The sequence below is a fragment of the Myodes glareolus genome, chromosome 23 (assembly GCF_982192425.1).
Source record: "Myodes glareolus chromosome 23, mMyoGla1.1, whole genome shotgun sequence".
Taxonomy (NCBI): Eukaryota; Metazoa; Chordata; class Mammalia; order Rodentia; family Cricetidae; genus Myodes; species Myodes glareolus.
In genome coordinates, this window is record NC_142048.1 from 9,787,243 (window position 1) to 9,814,911 (window position 27,669).

A 27,669-nucleotide genomic window follows, 5' to 3' on the forward strand; every position below is an offset into this window, starting at 1 on the left:
AATAAATAAATAAATATAAATAAATAAATAGAAAGAAATGTGTTGTCAGGGTTTCTGTCCTTACCAGTCCTTGTTCTGCCTGGTTCCTGCAGTCATTAAGTCCCAAAGAAATTACACAGAGGTCTACATTAAGTATAAACTGATTAGCCCATTAGCTCAGGCTTCTTATTAACTCTTATAACTTACATTAGCCCATTATTCTTATCTGTGTTTGCCACATGACTCAATACCTTCATCAGCAGCATAGTCATGTCTTGCTTCTTCTGTGTCTGGACAGGACTGCGGAGGGAGCTTCCCTCTTCCCAGAATTCTCCTGTTCTCATTGACCTGCCTCTACTTCTTGTCTGGTTGTCCCACCTATACTTCCTGCCTGGCTACTGACCAATCAGCATTTATTTAAAACATAATTGACAGAATATAGACAATTGTCCTACACCATAAATGGAGTATTGTCATTGTTTTGCTAAAGTCTTCAATTTCAATGAAAAGTAAAAATGAAAGATACAAATATAAAAAGAAGTGATGGAGGCTGGAGAGATGGCTAAGTGTTTAAGAGCACTAGCTGCCCTTCCAGAGAACCTGAGATCAGTTCATAGCTGTTATAAAAGGTCACTTGTTTGTTTCCCAAACACCCAGCAGTTCAGACCCAAAATAATCACACAAAAACTATATCTTTTAAAACACTGCTTGGCCCACTACCTCTAGCTTCTTATTGGCTAACACTTATATCTTAATTTAACCCATTTCTAATAATCTGTGTATTGTTACTTGGCTGTGGCTTACCGGGTAAAGTTCCCAATGTCTGTCTCTGGCAAGGCTACATGGTTTCTCTCTGAATCCACCCTTTTATCTCCCAGCATTAGTTCAGTTTTCCCTGCCTAGCTAAGTTCTGCCCTGCTGTAGGCCCCCAAACAGTTTCTTTATTCATTAATGGTAATTACAGCATACAGAGGGGAATCCCACATCACATAACTACCTGCAACTCCAGCTCTGGGCTATTTGATGTCTTATTCAGTCCTATCTATAAATATTTATGAATGCATATAAACACATACACACACGCACACAAAAATAGATAGTTGGATGGATGGAGAGATAGATAGATAGATAGATAGATAGATAGATAGATAGATAGATAGATAGATAGATAGACAGACAGACAGATAGAATAAGTAAATGAATCTTTAGGGGCCCAGCTTCTAAGAGCACTCATGACTCTTCTGGAGGACACAGATTTGGTTCTCAGCACTCACATCAGAAGCAGTTCAAGTCTCTGGAGATCCAATGACCTCTGGCTTCCAAAAATGCCTGTACACATGTGGTCACATAGTTCTCTCTCTCTCTCTCTCTCTCTCTCTCTCTCTCTCTCTCTCACACACACACACACACACACACACACACACACACACACTCACACACATACATACTCAAAAATAAATAAAATCTTTAAAATATTTTAACATAAGTCCTTTTGAAAAGAAGTTACAATGGGCAAATATGATTCAACTCTAAGAGAAAATAAGCAGGGTAAACCCCAATATTTCATAAGTTATTGTATGTACAGGAGTCAGGAGTCAGTTAGGTGACTCAGTAGTCTGCCGCACAAGCCTGATGACCTGAGTCAATTCCTGGAACTTAGGTGAAAAGCAGGATGAGTAGAAATATGCAATCCCAGGCCTCCTTGCAGAAGTGCAAGGGATTGTCACCTGGAAGGTTGTGGGTCAGCTAGCCTGAGGTATACAGTGAAGCAGAGAGAAAAGAGAAATACCATTCAACAAAGTGGAAGGAGAGAAACCATTCAGGTGTCTTCTGACTTTCACACTTATGCCCTGGCTCACATTGCACACACAATACGAATAATAATCAATAATTGACATTTTAATGAGAATGCATCTCAGCAGTAGAGCGTTAGCTACCATTTAAAGGTTTCCAGCTTCAAATCTTTAGCCCCACAAATATAGCTGGACACTACAAAAAGCAAAAATAATAAAACAAAACAAAATTGTGGTTGAAATATCAAACTCATTTGCTAGAATGCTCACCCAGCACCCATGAAGCGTGAATTTGATCTGTTAACACAATATAAGACAGATGTTGCAGTATAGACCTAACATCCCAGCACTCTAGAGATGAAACAAGAGATGCAGAAGTATGAGGTCATCTTTGGCTATATATAAAGTTTAAAATCAGGCTACATGAGATCTTGAAAAATTACTAATAGTTTGTTACATAAGAGTGAAATGGTTCCGGTTCCTTTCTGTTTGGGGACATTTTTAAGTCAGGAAATAAATAATAAATACCTATAAAATTATATTTTTCCTTGTCACCAAGTATTCTTCTTTAATAAATTTACTTGTACATCCAAAAATAATGCTTTTCCTGGCTATCTAAGCAGTGTCAGCCATGGTTTCTCTCTCATGGAGTGGACCGCAAGGTAAATCAGACATTGGGTGACCGCTCTCACAAGTCCCGTGTTAACAAAGGTTTCTGTCCTGCCCAGTCCTGCAGTCATTCAGTTCCAAAGAAACACACAGATGTCTACATTAATTATTAGCTCAGGCTTCTTATTAACTCTTATATCTTAAGTAAGCCCATAATTTTTGTCTCTGTTAGCCACATGGTTTGGTACCTTTTATCAGTGAGGTGATCTTATCTTGCTTCCTCTGTCTGGCTTCCTTTATGTCAACTGCAGACTGACTCTTTCCTCTTTCCAGAATTCTCCTGTTCTCTTTGCCCCACCTCTACTTCCTGCCTGGCCACCCTGCCTGTACTTCCTGCCTGGCTACTGGCAAATCAGCATTTTATTAAAATAGTACAAGTAACAGGGACAAGACCATTGTTCCACAGCAGTTCTGGACCACCATTACCCCAGCACATCTTGCAGGGAGGGCAGATAGTAGGTCAAAGGTTTTATGGTGGGGTTGGTGTTCATATCTCTCTTTAGTGGCCTATAGAATACCTTTCCACACCAAAGAGACTAGAGCATAGGGTTGAAGGATCCATGAAGGCACCAACTCAATCTCTCCACAGTCAATTAGCTGTGGGGTTGCTGGTTTTGGCAATGAAGTCCCTGTGACGGTCAGTCTTCACAGGACAATCCTGTGTTCTAGCATCAGCCTGGGTTGTTTGGGAATCTCTACAGGAACCCCTCAGCCAACATCTCAACTGAATGCAGCCCAGTCCTGCCACTGGAAGCCTTGATTGGCTATAAGAGGTGGCCAGTAAAGACTCTGTATCTCCATTACTAGGGTCCTCTCTATGGTGACTCTGTATCTCCATTATTAAGAGTCTTCTTTAGGGTCACCTCATAGAGTTCAGAAAGTTTTCACTACATTGGGTTTCCAAACTGTCCCCAAATGACCACCATTTTCAGTCATCTCTCCTTGTACTCCCTCTCTCCATCCCATCTTACACCCACCCAGTCAGTCCACCTCCTCAAAAATTTGTTCTTTTTCCTCTTCCCAAGGAGATCTATGCATCCTCCCAAACCCTCCCACTTTACTTAACATCTCTGGCTCGAGAGATCATTTACTTAATGGTTTATATCTTCTTGTAGGCAGTATATACCATATTTATCTTTATGGGTCTGGGCTAGCTGATGAGAACAGCAGAACTCATAAATCCAGCACAGCTACTTGACAAAGATCCAGCAAAGCTGAGCTACATGATGACTGCATTAACACCACTGATTTTCATCTCCATATGCTACATACTTGGGGGACTTTTAATATTTGTACAACTTTGGAATATTGGGTTGATATGAGCCATTGATGCCATCTCCCAGGAGTACTGCTTCTGAGTTTCTCCAGGAAAGCCCTGAGCATGCTACCCTTCCTGCTTTTAGAGAGCTAACCTTATCTGCTTGAGGGTCATCCTTAAGCCTTGGAGGCTGTGACTTACTTAAAGAAGTCAGAGTTCTCTTTGTGGGACTATAAGATAGCCTTTAAACATCTACTTCTGTACTTACTTAGGACCATAATCAAAACAAAGTGAACTTTAAAAGGTCAACAAGATTTGTTGGGCTAACGGAGTGGGCAGCAGATCAGATTACAAGTCTCTTCCTCCTATACACTCAGATGATTACATGGCATATACAACAACAAAGTTAGATTAGCCGAAGTAACCTCTGCACTACACAGGAACTTATATTGATGAGCAAAGAATGGTGTGGAAAGATGATAAAAGAATGGAGTTTCAGGGTCTTCCTTTCTTAGAAAAGTTAGCTCATGCAGAGCCACTGTGGTGTCTTATGACCAAGGAACAAAAGAATGCTAGGATTCAGTGTATAAACAAAATCTATAAAGGTATAAAATGTAAACATTGTATTATACCAGAAATAGAATAATAAATGCAGCAGCTTTGGCCTGAGGATGTTTCATGGACAATCTGACCATTAAGAGTTAATAATACACTGCCTGGAACACGGCAGTCTGGAGATTTTTTTTTCTCTGTCTAGCATCCTTAGAGACACAAGTGCTACCAACCTGAGAACAGGCTGGCATAGGCCTCTAGATTCTTAAAATTTGATTATGGTCTCGAAGAGTAAAAATGATTATATAGGATAATTTTGTCAATGATGACTAAATTTGAGAAAAAATATTACAAAGATAACTGTTCTGTCACAGCTCATCCATAACTAAACTTATGACCCCAGATGTGCAAGAGAAAAAGTTAACACATCTGAAAAAAAAGATATAATCTATGTTTTGGAATGACATGAATCTATCCCTGTGTACACATGCACTGGATATACAAATACAAAACCATTCTGACTATTAATAAGACAGGGAGATGCTTGCCACAACGATGGTCTGACAGGCAGGTTGCCTTATTTAGGAGGATTTTTTCTAGGTCCATCCATTTGCCAGAAAATTTCAAAATATCATTTATTTTACCAACTGAGTAATAATACTCTGCTTTGCAAATGTACCACATTTCCTTTATCTATTCATCTGTTGAGCAATATCTAGGCTGTTTTATTTTCAGTTTCTCATTATTATAAAGCTGCTCAACAAGTTGACCAAATGTTCTTGTGGTATGATGGAGCATCCTTTGGATATATGCCCAAAATTGGTACAGCTCTATCTTTAGATAGATCAACTCTCAATTTTCTGAGGAATCATCATATTGATTTCCAAAGTGGGTGTGAAAGTTTGCACTTCCACCAGCAATGAAGGAGTGTTCCTTTTGTTCCACATCCTCACCAGCATGAGCCACCACTTGTGTTATTGATTTTAGCCATTCTGACCAGCAAAAGATGAAATCTCAAAGTTGTTCAGAATTGCATTTTTCTGATAGCTAAAGATGTAGAGATTTCTTTAAATGTTTACCAGCCATTTGAGATTCTTCTGTTGAGAATTCTCTGTTTATATGTGTATCCCATTTTTTTAAACTGAATTATTTGGTTTTTCTTCAAATCTAGTTTCTCAAATTCTTTATATATTTTGAATATTAGTCCTCTGTCAAATATGGAGTTGGTAAAAAAAAAATCTTTTTCCATTCTGTAGGCTGTCTTTTCTCTGACTGTGTCCTTTGACCTACAGAAAATTTTCTTGTTCATGAGGTCCCATGTATTAATTGTTGATCTTAGTGTCTGTGCTATTGTTATTCCACTCAGAAAATGTCTACTGTGCCAATGAGTATCATGCTATCCCCCATTTTCTCTTCTATCAAGTTCAGTGTGTCTGTTTTTATGTTGGGATCTTTGATCCACTTAGACTTGAGTTCTGTGGAAGGTGATAGGTATGGATCTATTTGCATTCTCCTCCATGCAGAGATCCAGTTTGAGCAGCACCAAATGTTAAATATGCTGTCTTTTTTTCAAGTTTGTGTTTCTGGACTTTTTTTTTTTAATCAAAACTCAGGTGTCCAAATGTGTGTCAGTTTATACCTGGGTCTTCAGTTTGAGTTCAAGATCAGTGTGTATGTTCTTATGCCAGTATCATGAAATTTTTATTACTATTGCTCTGTAGTAAAACTTGAAATTAGGGTGGTGATACCTCCTGAAGTCCTTTTATTGCTCAGGATAATTTTAATTATCTTGGGGTTTTTTTGTTTTTCCATATGAAGTTGAGAATTTTCGTTTCAAGGTCTGTAAAAATTGTGTTGGAATTTTGATGGAGACTACATTGAATCAATAAATTGCTTTAGGTACGATGATCATTTTTACCATGTTAGTCCTATCAATTCACAAACACATGGGATCTTTGAATCTGCTGATGGCTTCAATTTCTTCTTCAGAAACTTGAAGTTTTTATCATACAAGTCTTTTACTTGCTCAGTGAGAATTACCCCCAAGATATTTTATATTATTTGGGGCTATTTGTGGAAGATGTTGTATTTCTGATTTCCTTCTCAGTCCATTTGTTATTTGTTTATAGGAGGGCTACTGATTGTGTTGAGTTAATCTTGTATCCTGTGGCTTCACTAAGAATGTTCATCATCTGCAGGAATCCCCAGCAGATTCTTTTTGGGTCACTGATAAGTACTATCTCTTCATCTGCAAGGAAAGACGCTGATTTTCCTTGGATGCTCTTCTATCCAGCCAGTTCGATAAAGGGATTTGTAGCTGTGGGAGTTCCCTGGTAGAATCTTTGGGGTGGCCTATATACAGAATCATACCATCTTCAAATAATGATACTCTGACTTCTTGCTTCCCATTCTGTATTTCCTTGAGCTCCTTCAGTTGTCTTATTACTCCCACTATAATTTCAATTATTATATTGAATAGATATAGAGACAGTAGACAACCTTGTCTTCTTCCTGATTTTAGTGAAATTACTTTGAGTTTTTTTGCATTTAATTTGATATTGGCTATAGGCTTGCTTTAACTGTCTAACAAAAGCATTTTATAATAAATATTTATGTATGCCCCTTGTGTCCCTAATCTCTCCAAGACTTTTATTCTGAATGGGAATTGGACTGTGTAAAAGGCTTTTCCAGTATCTAATATGATGATTTTTTTTCTTTTATTTGGTTTGTATGGTGAATTACATTGACAGATTTTCATATATTGAACCATTCCTGCAGCTCTGGGATGAAGCCTACTTGACCATGGTTGATAATTTTTTGTTGTGTTCTGGAATTCAGTCTGCAGAATTAAAAATTATTTGTTATTTGTTTATAGGAGGGCTACTGATTGTGTTGAGTTAATCTTGTATCCTGTGGCTTCACTAAGAATGTTCATCATCTGCAGGAATCCCCAGCAGATTCTTTTTGGGTCACTGATAATAATTAAAAATTACTATTTTTAATAATAAAAAATATTAAAATATTTTTAATAAGAATTCTAATAATTACAAAAATAGGAAACAAATCAATTAATTCTTTAATATAATGCTACAGTTGGCTATTAAATACTACAACTAAAAAAGGACAGTGACAGATACATTTTGGTCATTTTCAAATATTTAAAACATACTATTAAATATTAGTTTTGTTTAAGTATTGTTTTTGGACAACTGACTAACCAGGGAGGGGGCTTTTTTCAAGGCCCATTTTGTCTTTTATCAGTCAATGGCAAAAGAATGAGTTTTTTGCATCCTAAAAGGCACTATTTGACATTCATTCTTGATTTTTTTTTGCTTTATAAATAATACCATTCAAAATTTCCATCTCCTCCCCTCCTCCCATTTCCCTCCCCCTCCACCACTTCTCTCTCCCGCTATCCCTTCATTCCTAAAAGAGGGCAGGGTACCCTGCCATGTGGGAAGTTCAAGACCCTCTGCCCTCCATTCAGGCTTAGGAAGGTGTGCATCCAAACGGACTAGGCTCCCAAAAAGCCAGTACATGCAGTAGAATCAAATCCCAGTGCCAATATCATCGGCTTCTCAGTCAGTCCTCATTGTCAGCCACATTCAGAGAGTCCGGTTTGATCACATACTCTATCAGTCCCAGTCCAGCAGGTCTTGGTGAGCTCCCATTAGATCAGTCACACCATCTCAATGGGTGGATGAACCCCTCATGGTCCTGACTTCCTTGCTCATCTTCTCCCTCTTTCAGCTCTTCAACTGAACCTTGGGAGCTCAGTCCAGTGCTCCAGTGTGGCTCTCTGTCTCTATCTCCATCCATCGCCAGATGAAGGTTCTATGGTGATATTCAAGATATTCATCAGTGTGACTATGGAACAAGGCCAGTTCAGGGACCCTCTGCCCAAGGACCTAGCGGAGGACATTCCCTTGGACACCTGGGAACCTCTCTAGAGCCAAGTCTCTTGCCAACCCTAAAATGGCTCCCTTAATTAATATATCTTCCTCCCTGCTCCCATATCCGCCCTTCCTCCATCTCAGTCATCCCACTCCCCCAAGCTCTCCCCAATTCTCCCCTTCTCCCTTCTCCCCTTCTCCGCTTCCACCCACCACACCCCCACCCCCATGCTCTTAACTTTTGTCAGGCGATCTTGTCTGCTTCCAGTTTCCAGGAGGATCTATATATGTTTTTCTTTGGGTTCACCTTCTTATTTAATTTCTCTAGGATCACAAACTATAGACTCAATGCCCTTTGTTTATGGATATAATTCACTAATGAGTGAGTACATGCCATATTCATCTTTTTGGGTCTGGGTTACCTCACTCAGGATAGTGTTTTCTTTTTCCATCCATTTGCATGAAAAATTCAAGATGTCATTGTTTTTTACAGCCAAGTAGTACTCTAATGTGTTTATGTACCACACTTTCTGTATCCATTCTTCCATTGAGGGGCATCTAAGTTGTTTCCAGGTTCTTGTTATTACAAATAATGCTGCTATGAACATATCTGAGCAAATGCTTCTGTAGTATGATTGGGCATCTCTTGGATATATTCCCAAGAGTGGAATTGTTGGATCCTGAGGTAGGTTGACTCCCAGTTTCCTGAGATACCGCTATACTTATTTCCAAAGTTTGCATTCCCACCAGCAATGGATAAGTATTCCCATTACTCTACATCCTCTCCAGCATAGGCTATCATTGGTGTTTTTGATTTTAGCCATTCTGACAGGTATAAGATGGTGTCTCAAAGTTGTTTTGATTTGCATTTCCCTGATTGCTAAGGAAGTTGAATATGACTTTAAGTATCTTTTGGTCATTTAAACTTCTTCTGTTGAGAATTCTCTGTTCAGTTCAGTACCCCCATTTTTTAATTAGGTTATTCAGAATTTTAATGTCTAGTTTCTTGAGTTCTTTATATATTTTGGAGACAAAGCCTTTATCTGATGTGGGGTTGGTGAAGATCTTTTCCCAGTCAGAAGGTTGCCTTTTTGTCTTAATGACAGTGTCCTTTGCTTTACAAAAGCTTCTCAGTTTCAGGAGGTCCCATTTATTAATTGTTGCTCTTATTGTCTGTTCTACTGGGGTTCTACGTAGGAAGAGGTCTCCTGTGCCCATGTGTTGTAGACCACTTTCCACTTTCTCTTCTATCAAATTCAGTGTGGTCAGACTTATATTGAGGTCTTTAATCCATTTGGACTTGAGTTTTGTGCATGGTGATAGATATGAATCTATTTTCATTCTTCTACAGGTTGACATCCAGTTATGCCAGCACCATTTGTTAAAGATGCTTTCTTTCTTCCATTGTATAATTATAGCTCCTTTGTTGAAAATCAGGTGTTCATAGGTTTATGGATTAATATCTGGGTCTTCAATTCTATTCCGTTGGTCAACATCTCTGTTTTTATGCCAATAGCAAGCTGTTTTCATTACTGTAGCTCTGTGATATAATTTAGAATCAGGGATGGTAATGTCTCTGGAAGTACTTTTATTGTATAGGATTGTTTTTGCTATCCTGGGTTTTTTGTTTTTCCATATAAAGCTGATTATTGTTCTCTCAAGGTCTGTGAAGAATTTTGTTGGAATTTTGATGGGGATTACATTGAATCTATAGATTGCCTTCGGTAGAATTGCCATTTTTACTAAGTTGATCCTACCAATCCAAGAGCATGGGAGATCCTTCCATTGTCTGGTATCCTCTTCAGTTACTTTCTTCAAAGCCTTAAAGTTCTTGTCAAACAGATCTTTCACTTCCTTGGTTAGAGTTACCCCAAGATACTTTATGCTATTTGTGGCTATTGTGAAAGGTGATGTTTCTATGATTTCCCTCTCTGCTTCTTTATTGTTTGTGTATAGGAGGACTACTGATTTTTTTTATGAGTTTGTCTTGTATCCTGCCACATTACTGAAGGTATTTATCAGCTGTAGGAGTTCTTTGGTAGAATTTTTGTGGTCACTTATGTACACTATCATATCATCTACAAATAACGAAAGTTTGACTTCTTCCTTTCCAATTCGAATCCCCTTGATCTCCTTATGTTGTCTTATTGCTATTGCTAGAACTTCAAGCACTATATTGAAGAGGTATGGAGAGAGTGGACAGCCTTGTCTTGTTCCTGATCTTAGTGGAATGGTTTTAAGTTTCCATTTAATATGATGTTAGCTGTCAGCTTGCTGTATATTGCTTTTATAATACTTAGGTATAAACCTGTATTAGAGATTACTGTATCCTAATCCCTCCAAGACCTTTATCTTAAGGGGTGTTGAATTTTATTAAATGCTTTTTCAGCATCTAATGAAATGATCATATGGTTTTTTTCTTTCAGTTTATTTATATGATGGATTACATTGATAGATTTTTCCTATGTTGAACCAGCCCTGCATCTCTGGGATAAAGTCTACTTGATCATAATGGATAATTTTTTATGTGTTCTTGGATTCGATTTGCCAGTATTTTATTGAGAATTTTTGCATCAATGTTCACGAATGAGATTGGTCTGTAATTCTCTTTCTTGGTTGTGTCTTGTGTGGTTTTGGTATCAGGGTAACTGTAGCTTCATAAAAAGAGTTTGACAATGACTCTTCTGATTCTACTATGTGAAACACATTAAGGAGTATAGGTATTAGCTCTTCTTGGAAGTTTTGGTAGAATTCTGCATTAAAACCATCTGGTTCTAGGCTTTTTTTGGTTGGAGGTTTTTGATGAGAGCTTCTATTTCCTCGTGACTTATAGGTCTATTTAAGTTGTTCACCTGGTCTTGATTTAATTTAGGTATATGGTACTTATCTTTAAAAAATGTCCATTTCTTTCACATTTTCCAATTTTGTGGCATACAGGCTTTTGTAGTAAGACCTAATGATTTTCTGAATTTCTTCTGTTTCTGTGGTTATGTCCCCCTTTTCATTTCTGATCTTGTTAATTTGCGTGTTCTCTCTCTGCCTTTTGATTACTTTGGATAGGGGTTTGTCAATCTTGTTGATTTTCCCAAAGGACCAGCTCTTTGTTTCGTTGATTCTTTGGATTGTTTTCTGTGTTTCTATTTTGTTGATTTCAGCCCTCAGTTTGATTATTTCCAGTCTTCTACTCCTCCTGAATGAGTCTGCTTCTTTTTTTCTAGAGCTTTCAGGTGTGCTGTTAAATCTCTAATGTGAGATTTCTCTGTTTTATTCATGTGGGCATTTAGAGCTATGAACTTTCCTCTTAGCACTACTTTCATAGTGTCCCATGCTGTGTCGTTATTTTTGTTGAATTCAAGGAAGACTAATTTCTTTCTTTATTTCTTGACCCAGGGGTGGTTCAGTAGTTGACTGTTCAGTTTCCATAACTTTGTAGGCTTTCTAGGGCTAAAATCGTTATTGAATTCTAACTTTATTCCATGGTGATCCAATAGTACACAGGTGGTTGCTACAATTTTTTTTGTATCTGTGGATGTTTGCTTTGTTACCGATTGTGGGATCAACTTTTGAAAAGGTTCCTTGAGATGCTGAGAAGGTATATTCTTTTCTGTTTGGGTAGAACGTTCTATAGATGTCTGTTAAGTTCATTTGATTCATTACATCTGTTAGTTCTCTTATTTCTCTGTTAAGTTACTGTCTTGTTGATCTGTCCATTGCTGAGAGAGGAGTGTTGACATCTTCTACTATTAGTGTGTGGTGTTTGATGTGCTTTGAGTTCTAGTAATCTTTCTTTTACATATGTGGGTGCTTTCATATTAGGGCATAGATATTCAGGATTGAGACTTCAACCTAATGAATTGTTCCTGTTATGAGTATAAAGTTTCCTTCTCTATCTCTTCTGATTGACTTTAGTTTGAAGTCAATTTTGTTAGATATTAGTATAGCCACACCCTCTTGTTTCTTAGGTTCATTTGATTGAAAAATCTTTTCCCAACCCTTTACTCTGAGGTAGTGTCTGTCTTTGAGGTTAAGGTATGTTTCTTGTAAACAGCAGAATGTTGGATCCTGGTTTTGTGTCCATTCTCTTAACATGTGCCTTTTTATAGGTAAATTGAGTCCATTGATATTAAGTGATATTAATGACCCGTGGTTGTTAACTCCAGTTATTTTTCTTTTTGGTGGTAGTGTTTGTGTGTTTCCCTTCTTTGAGTTGAGCTGGTGGAGGGTTGTCAGATGTCTATGTTATTATGGGGTCGTTGGCTTCCTTGGCTTGTGATTTTCCTTCTAGTACTTTCTGGAAGGCTGGGTTTGTGGCTACGTATTGTTTAAATCTGTTTTTGTCCTGAAATATCTTGTTTTCTCCATCGATGATGAATGCAAGCTTTACTGGGTATAGTAGTCTGGGTTTGCACCCATGGTCTCTTAGTGACTGCAGAACATCTATCCAAGACCTTCTTGCTTTTGTGGTTTCCACTGAGAAGTCAGGTGTAATTCTGATAGGTTTACCTTTATATGATACTTGGCATTTTTCCTTTGCAGCTCTTCATATTCTTTCTTTATTCTGCATGTTTTGTGTTTTGATTATTATATGGTGAGGGGATTTTTTTTAATCCAGTCTATTTGGTGTTCTGTATGCTTTTTGTACCTTCACAGGAATATCCTTCCTTAGGTTTGGAAAGTTTTCTTCTATAATTTTGTTGAATATATTTCCTGTGCCTTTGAGCTGTAATTCTTCTTCTTCTTCTTCTACCCGTATTATTCTTAGGTTTGGTCTTTTCATGGTGTCCCAGATTTCCTAGATGTTTTGTATTAAGAATTTGTTGAATTTGCTGTTTTATTTGATCAATGGATTTATTTTCTTTATAGTATCTTCAGTGTCTGAGATTCTTTCTTCTATCTCTTGTATTCTGTTGGTTATACTTATCTCTGTAGTTTCTGTTTGTTTACCCAGGTTTTCCATACCCAGCCTTTCTTCAGTTTCTGTTTTTTTTCTTACCTCCATTTTGGTCTTCAAGTCTTGAACTGTTTCCTTTATCAGCTTGATTGCTTTTTCTTCATTTTCTTGGGCATCTTTGAGAGATTTATTCATTTCTTCTAACTTTTTGTTTGTCTTCTCAACCATTTCTTTAAAGGAGTTTTTCACATCCTGTTTAAGGGCCTCTATTATTCTCATAATGTTACGTTTAAAGTCGATTTCTTCTACTTCTACTGGAATAGGGTGTTCAAGTCTTCCTGTTGTATGTTCACTGGATTCTGGTGTTGTCTTGTTGCTTTTCAGGTTGTTGGAGGAATTCTTGCATTGGTGCCCACCCATCTCCTCCTTCAAATACAGCCAGGAGAGTCTTTGTGTCTTGTTCCAATCTTTGCTGTGACTGACTGTGTACTTGGGGCATTTTCTTGGTCTGCCCTCTCTTAGAACCCCTCAGCACTGGAGCTGATTGTCCTGGTGGATCTAAGGACCCTGCAGATGGAAAGGAGTACTTGTGGCCAAGATAGGATGGGGTAATTAGGGATAGCCAGTAGCTGGGGAGACACCAGAAACGTTTAGGGAAACGGAGGTTGCCTGTTCTCCTTTTCTGAGATGCCCAGACAGGCAGGCACACTCTTATCTCTCTGAATGGATCTCCTCAGTGCAGGAGCAGGAACTCTTCCTGGGCCAATGGCCTTGCAGGCAATAGGGCAGGCTTGGGGGAGGCAGGGTCATATGGAACAAAGAAGCCCCTGCTGCAGGAGCTGGAGGAGCCCTGTACTCCGTTCCTGGACTGTCCGACCAGGCGGGCACACCCTCTGGATGGATCAGTCTGCAACTATTTTATTGAGTTTTTCTATATCTATATTCATGAGGGAAATTGATTTATATATAATTCTCTTTTTTGCTGAATCTGTGTGTTGTTTGGGTATCAGGATGACTGTAACCTCATAAAGTAAATTTAGCAGTGTTCCTTCTGTTTTTATTTTGTGGAATAAATTGAGGAGGTTTGGTATTATTTCTTCTTTGATTTCTGGTAGAATTCTGAACTAAAACCATCTGATCTTCAGCTTTTTTTAGTTCAGAGACTTTTAATGACCACTTTTATTTCACGGGGTTTTTGGTCTACTTAATGTGTTTATCAGATCTTGATTTAACTTTTGCTAAGTGTTTCCTATCAAGAAAAGTTATCAACTTCTTTCCAGTTTTCCAATTTGGTGTAGTACAGGTTTTTAAAGATGTCCTAAGGACATTCTTAATTTCCTCAGTATTTGTTGTCATGTCCCCCTTTAGTTTCTGATATTATTCATTTGGCTATTGTCTCTCCATTATTTAGTTAGCATGAATAAATGTTTCTCTATCTTGTTGATTTTTCCAAAGAACCAGCAATTTGTTTATATTTTGTTGATTTTAGGCCTTGATATTTCTTCCCATCTACTCTCCTTTGTTAATATTTTTGTTGTAGAACTTTCAGGGTGCCATTAAGTTGCAATTATGAGATCTCTCCATTTTTTTGTTTTTTTAAGCTATACATTTTTCTCCACTTCCCTTCCCTTTCTTGCCTCTTCTCTTTTGCCCTCTCCTATGATCCCCACACTCCCAATTTACTCAGGAGATTTTGTCTTTTTCACCTTCTTATGTAGATCCATACATGGCTCTCTTAGGGTCCTTCTTGTTGTCTAGTTTCTCTGGAGTTGTGGTCTATAGGCTGATTTTTCTTTACTTTATGTCTAAATCCCAATTATGAGTGAATCTATATTATATTTGTCTTTTTGGTCCAGGTTACCTCACTCAATGTGTTTTTTTTCTAGATCCATCCATTTGCTTGCAAATTTCAAAATATCATTTTTTTTAACCGCTGAATAGTACTCCATTGTAATTGTACCACATTTTTTTTTATCCATTCTTTGGTTGAGGGGCAACTAGGCTGTTTCCAGGTTCTTGCAATTACAAATGATGCTGTTATGAGCAAATGTCCTTGTGGTATGATTGAGCATCTTTTGGGTATATATCCAAAAGCGGTATTGCTGGGTCTTGAGGTATATTGTTTCCTAATTTTCTGAGAAATGGCCATAATAATTTCCAAAGCAACTGTACAAGTTTGCACTCCCACCAGCAATGCAGGAGTGTTCCCCTTACCCCATATCCTCTCCAGCATAAGTTGTTATCAGTGTTTTTAATCTTGGTCATTCTTACAAGTGTAAGATGTAGTCTCAGAGCTGTTTTGATTTCCATTTCTCTGATGGTTAAGGATGTTGAGCATTTCCTTAAGTGACTTTCAGCACTTTGAGATTTGTCTGTTGGAGATCTCTCCAATTTTTTTATGTAGGTACTTAGTGCTATGAACTTTCCATTTAACATTGTTTTCATTGTGCCCCATACGATTGATTGCACTGTGTATTTATTTGCATTGAATTCTAGAAAGTCTCTATTTTCTTTATTTCTGTCTTGACCCATTTTACATTCAGTAGAGAGTTGTTCAATTGTCATGTGTTTATAAACTTCCTGTTGTGTCTGTTGTTGATGATGTCCAACTTTAACTCACAGTGGTCTGATAGAATGCATGACGTTATTTCAAATTTCTTATAACTATGGAGATTTGATTTGCATCTGAGTATGTGGTCAATTTTGGAGAAAGTTTCATGAGGTGCTGAGAAAAATGTATGTTCTATGTTTTGGTAAAACATTCTGTAAATACCTATCAGGTTCATTGACTTTTTAACATCTGTTAGGTTCAGTATTTCTGTTTAGTTTTGCTTGGACGTTGTGTCCACTGGTGATAATAGGGTATTGAATTCTCCTGCTATCACATGTAACTGAAGGGTCCACATGTGACTAAACTACAATAGTATTTATTTTATGAACTTGAATACCTTGTGTTCTTTTACGAACTTGAGTACCATTACGTTCTTTTATATGAACTTGAGTACCCTTATGTTTGGGGCATAGATGTTAAGAACTGAAATGCCATTTGGTGAAGTTTTCCTTTGATGACTCGAAAGTATCCTTCTCCATCTCATCTGATTAATTTTAGTTTGAAGTCTATTTTGGTGGATGTTAAAATGGCTATACTAGCTTCTTATGTTTATTTTTTAAGAATATTTTTTCCACCATTTTACCCTGAGATAATGTCTAGCCTTAATTATTGAGATATATTTCTTATAAGCAACAGAGGAATGATCCTGTTTGTATATTCAATCTGTTAATATATGTCTTTGTTATTGGGGAATTGAGACCATTGATATTGAGAGATATCAATGACCAATGACTACTCATTCCTGTTATTTTGTTATTATTGATAGTGATGGTGGCATGTGTATGTGTATGTATGTTTGCCTCTAAGCTTTGCTGGTATGAAATTATTTATTTCCTATGCTCTCATTGTGTACTTAACCTCTTTAGGTTGGAGTTTTCCTTCTAGCTCCCTTGGATTTAGATTTTAAGATAGATATTGTTTGAAATAACTTTGCCAGAGAAGATCATGTTTTCTCTATCTATGGTGACTAAAAGTTTTGCCTGGCATAGTAATCTGGGCTGACTTCTGTGGTCTCTTAGAGTTTGTAGCATATCTATATGGACCCTGTTTGTTTTTAGAGTCTCCACTAAGAAGTCAAGTATAATTCTAATAAGTCTGTCTTTATATGTTACTTGGCCTTACTCCCTTGCAACTTTTAATATTCATTCTTTATTCTCTATGTTTAGTGTTTTGATTATTATGTGACTAGTGAACTTTCTTTTCTGGTCTATTTGGTGTTCTATAACCTACTTGTACCTTAATAAGTGTGTCCTTTTTGTATTAAAAAAAATTTTCATTGATGAGTTTGTTGAAATATGTTCTGGGACAAACTTAACTTCATATGAAAAAACAAAACACTCAGGATAGCTAAAAAAAATCCTATACAATAAAAGAACTTCTGGAAGTACCACCATCCCTGATTTCAAGCTCTACTACAGAGCAATCATAATAAAAACTGCATTATATTGGCAAAAAAAAACCAAGCAGGTTGATCAATATAATTGAATTAAAGGCCCAGAAGTAAATCCACACACCTATGGACACTTGATTCTTGAGAAAGAAGTCAAAATTATAAGAAGAAGAAAAAAAGAAATCATCTTCAACAAATGATGCTGGTCTAACTAACTAGAGGTCTGAATGTAAAATAATACCAATAGATCCATATCTATCAGCCTTCAAAAACTGAGGTGGATCAAAGACCTCAACTTAAAAACAGACACACTGAACCTGACAGAAGAGAAAGAAGGGGAAAGCCTTGAATGCATCGGCATAGGAGTCAACTTCCTGAACACTAATAAGACTCCATCTTATACCTGTCAGAATGGCTAAGGTCAAAAACACAAGTGACAGCTCATGTTGGCATGGATGTGAAGCAGGAGGAACACTCCTGCATTGTGGCTGGGAGTGCAGACCAGAAGAGCCACTTTGGAAATCAATACAACACTTCCGGAAAATTATGAATTGATCTACGTCAACAGCCAACTATACCACTCCTAGGCATATCTTCAAAGGACTCTCCATCATTCCACAAGAACACTTACTCAACTGTGTTCATAGCAGCTTTATTCATAATAGCTAGAACCTGGAAACAACCTAGATGTCCCTCAACGAAAGAATGGATAAAAGGAATGTGGTACAGTTACACAATTACAAACAATGACAACTGGAGTTTTGCTGGCAAATGGACAGAACTAGAAAAAAATCATTCTGAATTTGGTATATTAAAACCAGAAAGACAAACTGTAGGATAAAGAGGATAGCTGGAGCAGAAAACCAACCAATCACTGAGCACCCTGACTCTGAACCCAGAGCCAGTGAAAGAAATACACCCTGTGTTTGAGGCATGAGCCAGGAAAAAAAACATCCCTGAACTCAGAACTAAAGACATGTGCCCTGGCTGTGCAACTAGTGTCAAAGAAATACACTTTGTCTCTAGAATCAGAGCCAGTGGAAGAAATATTCCCTGGTCCTAAGACTAGAGTCAAAAAGCTAAAAAGAACCAGTGAAAGAAACACAGTTTGGCCATGAAGTCAGAGCCATCTATGCCCCTGACCAGCTAAACTGACCAGTCCCTGAGCAGGAAAAACTAACCAATCCCCTGTCTCCCTGGGAAAACTTCACTCCTAAGAAGCCCTATATAAGCCTCTCCACCCCTTCAGTTGGAAGCTGCTGTTAATCCCTCCCTGGCAGAGGCAGCCACTCTCCTGGACTCCTCCTTCCCATATAAATCTCTTTCTCAAGGAGCATCCACTGGTTCAGAGCAGAAGAACCTGGCTGGGACATCCCTTAGGGGACTAAGCTGAAAAACCTTGCTGAGACTCTCCCTAGGGGGCCTCAGCAAGGCGGAGCAGAACAGAAGATCCTTGCTTTGAGGGGTTGGGGGAGTAATAACTTTTCACTGGAGCTGGAGGAGACTGCTACATCTCTGCAGGGGGCTTCCCTTTAGCAGAGTGTCAGCAGAAGAAACATCTTAAGCTGAAGAAGAAGCAGTTAGTTTTCCTAGAATGCTCCCATAAGGGGACACAGCAGAACTCAGCTGCAATGGCTCTCCAAGAGAGGAGCAGGATCCCTACAGGGAGACCATCCCCCACCATATCCCAGCTTCAGGTAACCTGGCCTCCTAATAGTCAGGACATCTTTCCTCCAGGGCTGAGCTATTCCATTGCAACTCCAGCCTCCAGAGCTGTCCTCTTGCAGTTCTAGGTAGCCTGGTTTCCCTATAGTCAGGACACCTTTCCTCCAGAGTTGAGCTGTCTTATTGCAGCTCCAGCCTCTAGAGCTGTCCTATTGTGACTCTATCCTCCTCCACCCCCACCTCAGAGCTGACTTATTGTTGCTTTAACCACCACCACTACCAGGTTATCCTATTGTGGCTCTATCCCTCCAGAGCTGTCCTACTGTGGCTCTAAATATATCCTGGCTTCCCAATAAGTCACAATATCCCAACACCACTACTATACAACATTCCCCTCCACAAACATGGTATATCCACTTATAAGTGGATATTATCCATAAAGTAAATGATAACCATGTTACAATCCACAGACCAAGATTAGCCAAGTACCAAGAAGGGTTCAAAAGGGAACACATAAATGTCACTGTGAAGGGGATCTAGAATACACAGACAGGGGTAGGGATCTAAATAAGGGGATGAGAACAGGAGGAATCAGGTGCGGGGAGGAAGGAGGGAGAGAGTACTGGGAGATACAATGGGGATCTGGGGACATCTCTCAGATGAACTAGAAACCTAGTGCAATGGACATTCCCAGGAATCTGCGAGCGTGGCTCTAGCTAAGACTCCTAGCAAAGGGGAATACAGAGCCTGAACTGGCTATCTCCCATAACCTGGCAGGACTTCCAATGGAGGATTTGCGACACCAACCAGCCATAAAATCTTCCATCTACATTTTTTTTCTGCCTACAAAATGTGCTGGGATAAAGGTGGCATAGAAATTGTGGGAGAGACCTACCAAGATTTATGTTGAGGTTAAACCCCACTAAACCTCTCAGGATTCAGAAGGATTGCTATAGCAGGTGAAAACTGGCTAAAGATATCTGAAGGTAAATAAAATAAATTAGCTCACATAAGTCTTTTTATCATGTCTCAGTTATACGTCCTATACCCTCTCCATTGCTCTCCCGATGTTTCTCTTTTGATGTTCCTTCTACATTGTTCCTTACTACTCTTCTGCGGTTCCACCCCTCCCACGAGGTTTCCAGTTTAGATACGCACACAGACACAGTTAATAAGCATGCACTTTATAGGGCTAACAAGATGGACAAAAGATTGACAAGGTAGGAGTCTTATGTCTCAGAAGGGGCTTGGCTGTGGAGCTTCCTGGCAGATGCAGAGAAGATTAGGACGGAGTTTACCAAGCATCCTGGTGCTGTATCTGCTGATACCCAGATGAGAATGAATTTCTTTCTCTGGAGTTGGTTTAGTGACCCAGGGTTTTTTCCTGTGTATTTTAAGGGTAAAGGTACAAACAGTTGATTTTTTAAACTAAGACCTTGTATCAAATGAAAGGTGAAGGTAAATACAGAATATTGATAGCTTGTAAAGACCGGTAGATTACACCTTCCTGTGTCTGCTGTTAGAGAATTCAGGGCCACTCAGAGATGTTTATCAATAAGAACAGACATGCTGTCTCTCTGCTCAGTGCCTCCTCCTCAGAGCTCCTTTCTTGTCAACAAGTCCCGTCAATAGGATAATTGTAGGGTCTAGCTTTTTGTAGATTTGACTATTAGAACAAAAATTGGCTAAGTGAATGCTTTCACACCAGGGTGCCATGGTGTAGAAAAAGGTATCCAGTTTCCATTACAGGAAAAGTCAGGTTTAAAGAATGATTTACACACTGCTGGGATATCCTGGGGTGAATCCCCTTATGGAGGGGAGAAACATCATGATTTCACAACATTTCTACAGAAGCAGTGACTATCTAAAAGACAACTGTCCCCAGTACTTTCCAAATCAGATTCTCCACCAGATCATACTCCTGTGGATCTGTCCATGGATCTATCAGCTGTACTTTTACTGTGTAATACTTGAGACTCACATCAGAGAGCAGCCAATGACTGACCCAACTTAAAGCCCATAGCATGAGAGGGAGTGCACCCCTGAGGACCAGGACCCAGAGGCTGGGTAACCAAGAGACTTAGGATAGAACCAAACATGCCTGGAAACAAAATGTCAATAAAATGATTACTAATGATATACACTCATAAATTGGTGCCTAACCCAACTGTCATCAGAGAGACTTCATTCAGCAACTGATGGAAACAGATGCAGAGATGCAAAGTCGAGCATTAGGTGGGATCCTGTGGATGAGGAGAAAGAATTGTAGGACCATGGGGCTCAAGGACACCACAAGAAAACCCACAGAATCAATCAACCTGGGCTCGCCGGGGCTCACAGAGATTGAATCAAAAACCAGGGAACATGCATGGGACTGACCTAGGCACTCTTCCGTAACTTGGTCTTCTTGTAGGACTCCTAAGAGTGGGAGCAGGGACTATCTTTGACTCTCCAACCTGCTTTTGGGACCCTTTCCTCCTACCTGATTGCCTAGTGTGGCCTTAATAAGAGAGGAGGTGCCTAGTCTCAGTGCAACTTGACATACCATGAGAGGTACATCAAGGCTGCCTGATATTCATGGGGAGCCTGTCCTATTCTGAAGAGAAGCAGTGGAGCAGTGGATGGTGTGAGACAGAAAGGGGAAGCTGGATTTGGGATGTAAAAACAAAAAAGATCATAAGAAATAAACATGGGCGCATTCAGTACTCACTGGATTGCCCTCCCGTCACTAGCCTATGTCTCTGTATTTCTTTCATATTTCTGTTCTTGTCTAGTATTTCTAATCCTCATGCCCCAGCCCTGGAACATAGAAGCCCATCAAGGCTGGATTCCCCCCCCCCCGCCTCAGTGTGTGACTACAACAATAACTTAAATTAACCCATAGATTTTCATCTATATTCTTTTATGTGGCTCAATTACCCATACTTTATAAAGCCCATACTGCTTGCTCTGCATCCCTGACATGGAATCTCATGATTCCACCCTTCTTCTTCTTCCCAGCATACTCTGTGCCTGGGTATCCTGCCCAGCTATTGGCCATTCAGTTCTTTATTAAACCAAAATGGGTGATACACCTTTACATTGTACAAAAAGATTGTTCCACACTTTAGCTCTATGATGCAATATTCGGGGACTGTTGAGGTAGGATGGCTGGGCTTTTGTGGGCAGTCACATATCTGTCTTTTACTGGTTTTGTTTTTATGCTGGCATGTGGGTATCTGGATTTGGGGTGATTATGAGTTTAGGGTACTTACTTCTGAGTTTGTCTTTGCTCTGTGGGTGTTTTGTTCCTTGGATTTTTCAGACACTGGGATGGCTGTGTGTTGCCTGTTCTGCTGGTCTGCTCAGATGATGTGTTCACAGACAATACTGCTGGTGTCAGAGGCTGGGATACAGCAATAAGTCAAAGAGGGAGGTCAGAAGTGGATGATAGTCTCCTGCTCCAAGGTTGGGTGCTAGGGGCTGGGGTGACTCTTTCAATCAATCATGTGGGATCCACAGGAGGCCTGGATGGGGGGAGGGAGGCTGCAGCTGGTGCTCTCCTATAGCACTAGGGGAGAGCCTAGAAGACTGGGCTTGCAAAGTTTTTATAGGAGCATATTTTAGACAGTGAAAGATGCCGCGTTCATATGACAATGTTTTGTGAAGAAAGATTACATTTTATGCTGCATTGTTTTTGAGATGTTCAAAAGCATCATAAAATAACTGAGAAGAAAATTAATGACTTGTCCCTTTCTGCTAACTCACCAAAACTCTGGACATGGTAGATGCATCTGTCTCTCCTTGTATATAGATACATTGCAATTCACATTAATAAATCTTGCCATACTACAACTAGATTAAGCTAGATGAAGTTATTCTGTCAGAGCTCAAGATGCAACTGCAACTGGAGTCGAAAATCTATGCATTGTCTTTGTTTTTTTTTTTTTTTGTATTTTTGAGACAGACTCTCTTTGTATAGCTCTGGCTGGAACTCACTCTATAATGAGGCTGGCCTTGAACTCACAGAGATTCATAGTCCTCCATCTCCTTAGTGCCAGTATTAAAGGTGTGCCAACTGTAATGGTCTGTCATGTCCCTTTAAGAGACAGACCCCACCCACTCCCTCCCTCCAGCCCCCCCCCTTTGCTAAGGCAAGCTGATCTTCCACTTCTAGTCTGAGCCCCTTCTTTTTTTCTCTCTCTCTCAGAGACAGCTTCTGTCTCTCTCCCTTCTCCCCACTTTTCCCCTCCCCCCTCTGTCTCTCTCTGCTCATCCCCTTTCCCTCTCTCCCTTTCCCTCCATCACCCACTAAATAAATATCCAACTTCACTCTGCATGGTGTGCCTATCCATGTCTCTGTCTCTCACATGCCACATGGCTCCCTGCCCGGGACCAACAACCTTCAGAGACCTGTGGCATGGTCTTCTTGTGGTGTGCCTGTCCATCTTGGTCTCTCACCCACTATGAGAGACCAAGGCTCCCTTCCTGGGACTCGCTGCCCCTCATGGTCCACGGGCCACTCAGGGGCTCCCTGCCTGTCCTGGCTGCTTTCACTGCCCACTGCCGCCACTCAGGGACCTGCAGCATTTTATTTTAACCATAACACCAACACCACCTGACCTTTTCTTTTTTTAACTTCTGACCTCATACATGATACTTGCAAGAAAGGAAAGGAATTGGGCTGCAGTGTCTAGAATGGTCCACTCTTCCACCTGGGCCACATCACAACTGACAGATACTTCCCTTGTTTGGCCATTATTTAGTTCCAGACAAAAAAAAAGCTAAAAGCAGCCCTGAAGAGCTGCGCTGGGTTTATGACAAACGGAGGTGTGCTAGTTACTTAAAATAAGCTCTCCCCACCCCCTGCCAGTGGCTTTGTCATGAGAGATGCCTTAATTGTGAGCCATGAAGAGGCCCTTCCTGAGAACTGGGGAATCCTTTGTTGCTCCGCAATTAATCATTCTCAGAAGCAGTTTGAGATTACTCTCTCACACGTTGCTCCATATGTATGAATTTGAGGGAGAAAAGCTAATTGAAGTCTTTTTTAAAAAAAACCTTTTAAAAGTCTAGCAGTCTCTTGCTGTCCCTCCTCCTCTCCAGGTCAGAGAGAGGATGTGTAAGAATGAGCTGGGTATGGAGGTGACAGAGTGACCCCAGCAGTTCTGTGGGGCTTCTTGGGGAGAGGGGAAGACAGGCCATGGTGTCCTATCCTGGACGAATAGGACTGTTCCAAAGAAACGACCATTCCATCGAGTTTAGCTTGGTGAACTAATGAGCATAGTTGTTTTTATTTTGTGGTTGTGGTTGTTGTTGTTTTACTCTTCACTCTTTGGGATCCCACCACCCAGCTCCCAAATAAATACACAGAGATTTTCTCTAACTTGTGAATGCCTGGTCTTAGCTTGGCTTAGCTGAAAACCTGCCAGCTTTTCTAGCTGAAATTTGTCTCTATTCTGTATTTTTTTTCTTTCCTTCTTAATCTGTGGCTGGCTATGTGGCTGGCTGACTGGCTGACTGGGAGCTGGGTGGCTGGGTGGCTGAGTGGTTGACTGGGTGGCTGAGTGGTTGACTGGGTGGCTGGGTGTCTGGGTGACAGGTTGGCTGGATGGATGGCTGTGTGGCTGGGTGGCTGTGTGGCTGGGTCACTGGATGACTAGGTCGCTGGGTGACTGACTGACTGGGTGACTGGGTGGCTGGGTGGCTGAGTGGCTAGTCCCTGGCATCCTCTTTTCCTTGCCTCCCTCCTCCGTTCTTCTCCACTTATTTATTATTTCTGCCCAGCAGCCCTGCCTGTTTCTCTCTCCTGCCTGGCTATTGGCCACTCAGCACCATCAGGTGTTTTAGACAAGCTGAGCACAGCTTCACAGAACTAAACAAAAACGACATAAAAGTATGCAACACATCTTGGCATCATTAAACAAATGTTCGACAGCATAAATGAATGTAATACATCTTAAAATACTATTCCATAACAAATTATTGTTTCTTAAAAGCATATGGATGGAGGGTTACTTACAGGAACATGGATGACGGAGGACAGCTACATGCCCCAAAAGGCCATCCCAGCATGAGACATGAGTGATTCATGAACGATTAACCCCGAGGGCTCTCCTTAGCAGATTGAAGAGCCTCTTCTCCCCAGTACTTCCTACACAGTAAGGAAGGTGCTTGGGAATCTTTTAGGTTTCAGAAACTTAGTGAGACTTGCAAGTTTTATCTACTCCCTGGGCCCTAATGGAATGTTTTAACACAGAAGAAGTAAGTACACAATAAGGAACACACCAAGTGCTTGGCTCAAATCCGCTTTGCTCATTTAGAGGCAAACATGTGCCAAGCATTTCATCCTAAAATGCCAAGACTAGCCAAGAAACTGTCACTCGCTTGAAATGCTCCCTGGAAAGCATGAGGTGACCTGATTAGAGGAGAAACCGTAAAACACCAAACTGATGGCTGTGGCCTGGCCTGGATCAGGTAAATCATGCCAAAGAGGCATTTGGCGGCAGCAATGAAAGGGAAAGATTGGCATGCAGGTGCCAACTTTAACTTCTATTCATTCTTCCGAACAGAAAACTCTGAACTAAAAAACCACAGCCATTGAAGAAAATGCAAATACCACACTGCATCATCACCAGTGTCTGAGTGAAGTGTTGCTTATTGCGAGGATGTGTGCCCCAATAATGAGGGTCCATTTTATGAAAAGAAAATAGTTTCTGCCATAAAGATTTGAGTTCCTATGGAGGTCTCTTAAAGGGAGACTAGGGCCTATCTTACCTATTGCTTTTAACATTTCTTTTCCACACAGCCATTCACAGTGAGTTCCCTTGCCATACGGGAATCATAGGCCTTGTATAGTATGTCCAGCTTCAGATAAGTCTTGTTAAAGCCAAATTGAGTATACTCACAGAGTATAATCAGGAGACTGAGCACAATATGCCTTCATAGTTTATCTGAGCAGAGCCCTCAAAAAAGACTAGCACCCAATACTATGGTGTGGAGAACAGAGAGAGACCATAGGAAATGAATGAATCCATTGTTCTGGAAAGTGACAATATGTACTGTAAATGTGTTAGACTTCTGTGGGCACGTGTGGCATTTTAGTTGCCTGGATCCCAAGCTCTTACAAGCCATGTCTCAACTCATCATGAGCCCTCCAGCCTGTAATACTGAATGCTTAGTATCTGCATGCTCATAAAATGTCATGGGACATGTTGACTATTATTTGCTTCCAGAGAATTTGTGAAAATCTTTCATTGTATGCAAATACACTACGTCGTCCTAAGTTACAGTGGGGTCCTTCACTTTGGTTCTGTTAAGTAAACGGCCCATACTTTTCCTGGATTAGCTTCACAGCCACAAAATCCTCAGGAGCTGCCTCCTAAGAAGTTTCTGCTTTTATTCAGCAGGGTGTGCTGGACTGAGTTCCGAAGACTGGCAGCTTCTCCTCCCAGGCTTCTCCAGCGCCTGTCTCCTGTACTCGCTAAGAAAGGAATTTTGTATTGCTTGTTTCAATTCTGAAAAGAGTCTTGCAGGTTGGAGTTTAGCACTGGGCATAAACAAAGGCGTAGTAAAACGTCTTGAGGAATGCTGGGAAATCTATCCCCAGATGGCTTTATTTAAAATAAAAAGTGGCTTATAAGGACACCTGTCTTGCTAATTGCCTTCTGCTTTAACCACTTCCATAATATTTCTCTTCCTGGTGGTTAACAGACTAGACAATAGCTACCTAAGATTCTCTAGGAAGACTCTCACCCGCCACACACCAACAGAAAAGCGGGACTGTAAAAATTAAAATCCACCTCCGACAATTACCCAATGCCCATTTCAAAACCCTGAGAAGAAAGGAGATGAAATAGGCTGTTTCCTTTGAAAGTCCACTGTAATCACCTCCCAGCTAAACTATCACTGGTCCCTGTTGGACCTGATGCTTGAAACCACTCTTCCTTCCCAGAAACAAACACAAAATCCCACAGACTGGCTCCTGGGACACTCATCATTTCCAGACACAAGCAACCGCTTCTTTTCCTCTGACTGAAGGTATTTTGTCCGGCTCTTTTGAGATCTAATTACACAACAAAACCTGCGTCCCCCTTCTTCCTTGCAGCCATAATTCCAGCTTCTTTGTTATCTGTAGTTCACCTTTCTAGCCCCTCGGATATAGTCAGAGTGATTTCTTTTGGCTCACTTGGAACACAAACTTTTCCTTCCAGACTGCACCTCAGTATAAAGCTGTGAAAAGTTCTAACTACTCCACCACGCTTCAGAAACAGGTTGCATTTCTATCTTACTTATGGGAACTTGACACACAAGTGTCAAGCACAACGCTGCACTGGTGGGTTCAAGGCTTATTTATAGCATGACTCCTTCAAATGAGGGATCTTTGGGGTTCTAGCAGACTTCAAAGGTAAAAGGTGGAAAAATTTAAGCATGATAATTACTTCCTTTCATATGGCTCCACGTACCAAAGACAGGACTTATCAGGCCCGTGGGCTTTCTTTACACAGTTGACCACCACCAGAGGTGGCCAGCAGTAGCTGCTTGTGCTTTACAGGAAGGGAGGCAGGGAATCAGGAAACTTATGTTTCCCCACATCAGCTAAGCAGATCCAAGGCTTTTTCACTCTAAGCCTGCTTTACCACCACAGCGTTCTGCCTGTGAATGACTCAGAGTCCTTGGTCATTTCCCCCTTCCCTGAATTATCAACCATCGCCATTAATTTTAAAATCACAGCGAAATCTGTATGTTAGGTCAGCAGTCTCAGACTGGAGCACCTTAGGATGACTTGTGAGAGACGACTAACCTGGGCTCACAGGAGCTCACAGACACCGAACCAACTGCTAAGGGGCCTGCATGAGACTGACCTAGGCCCTCTACATATGTGAGACAGTTGTGCAGCTTGGTCTACTTATAGAACTCTGAGGATGGGAATGGGGCCTGATCCTGATGCTTTGGCAGGTTTGGGGGAACCTATACTTCATACTGGGTTCTC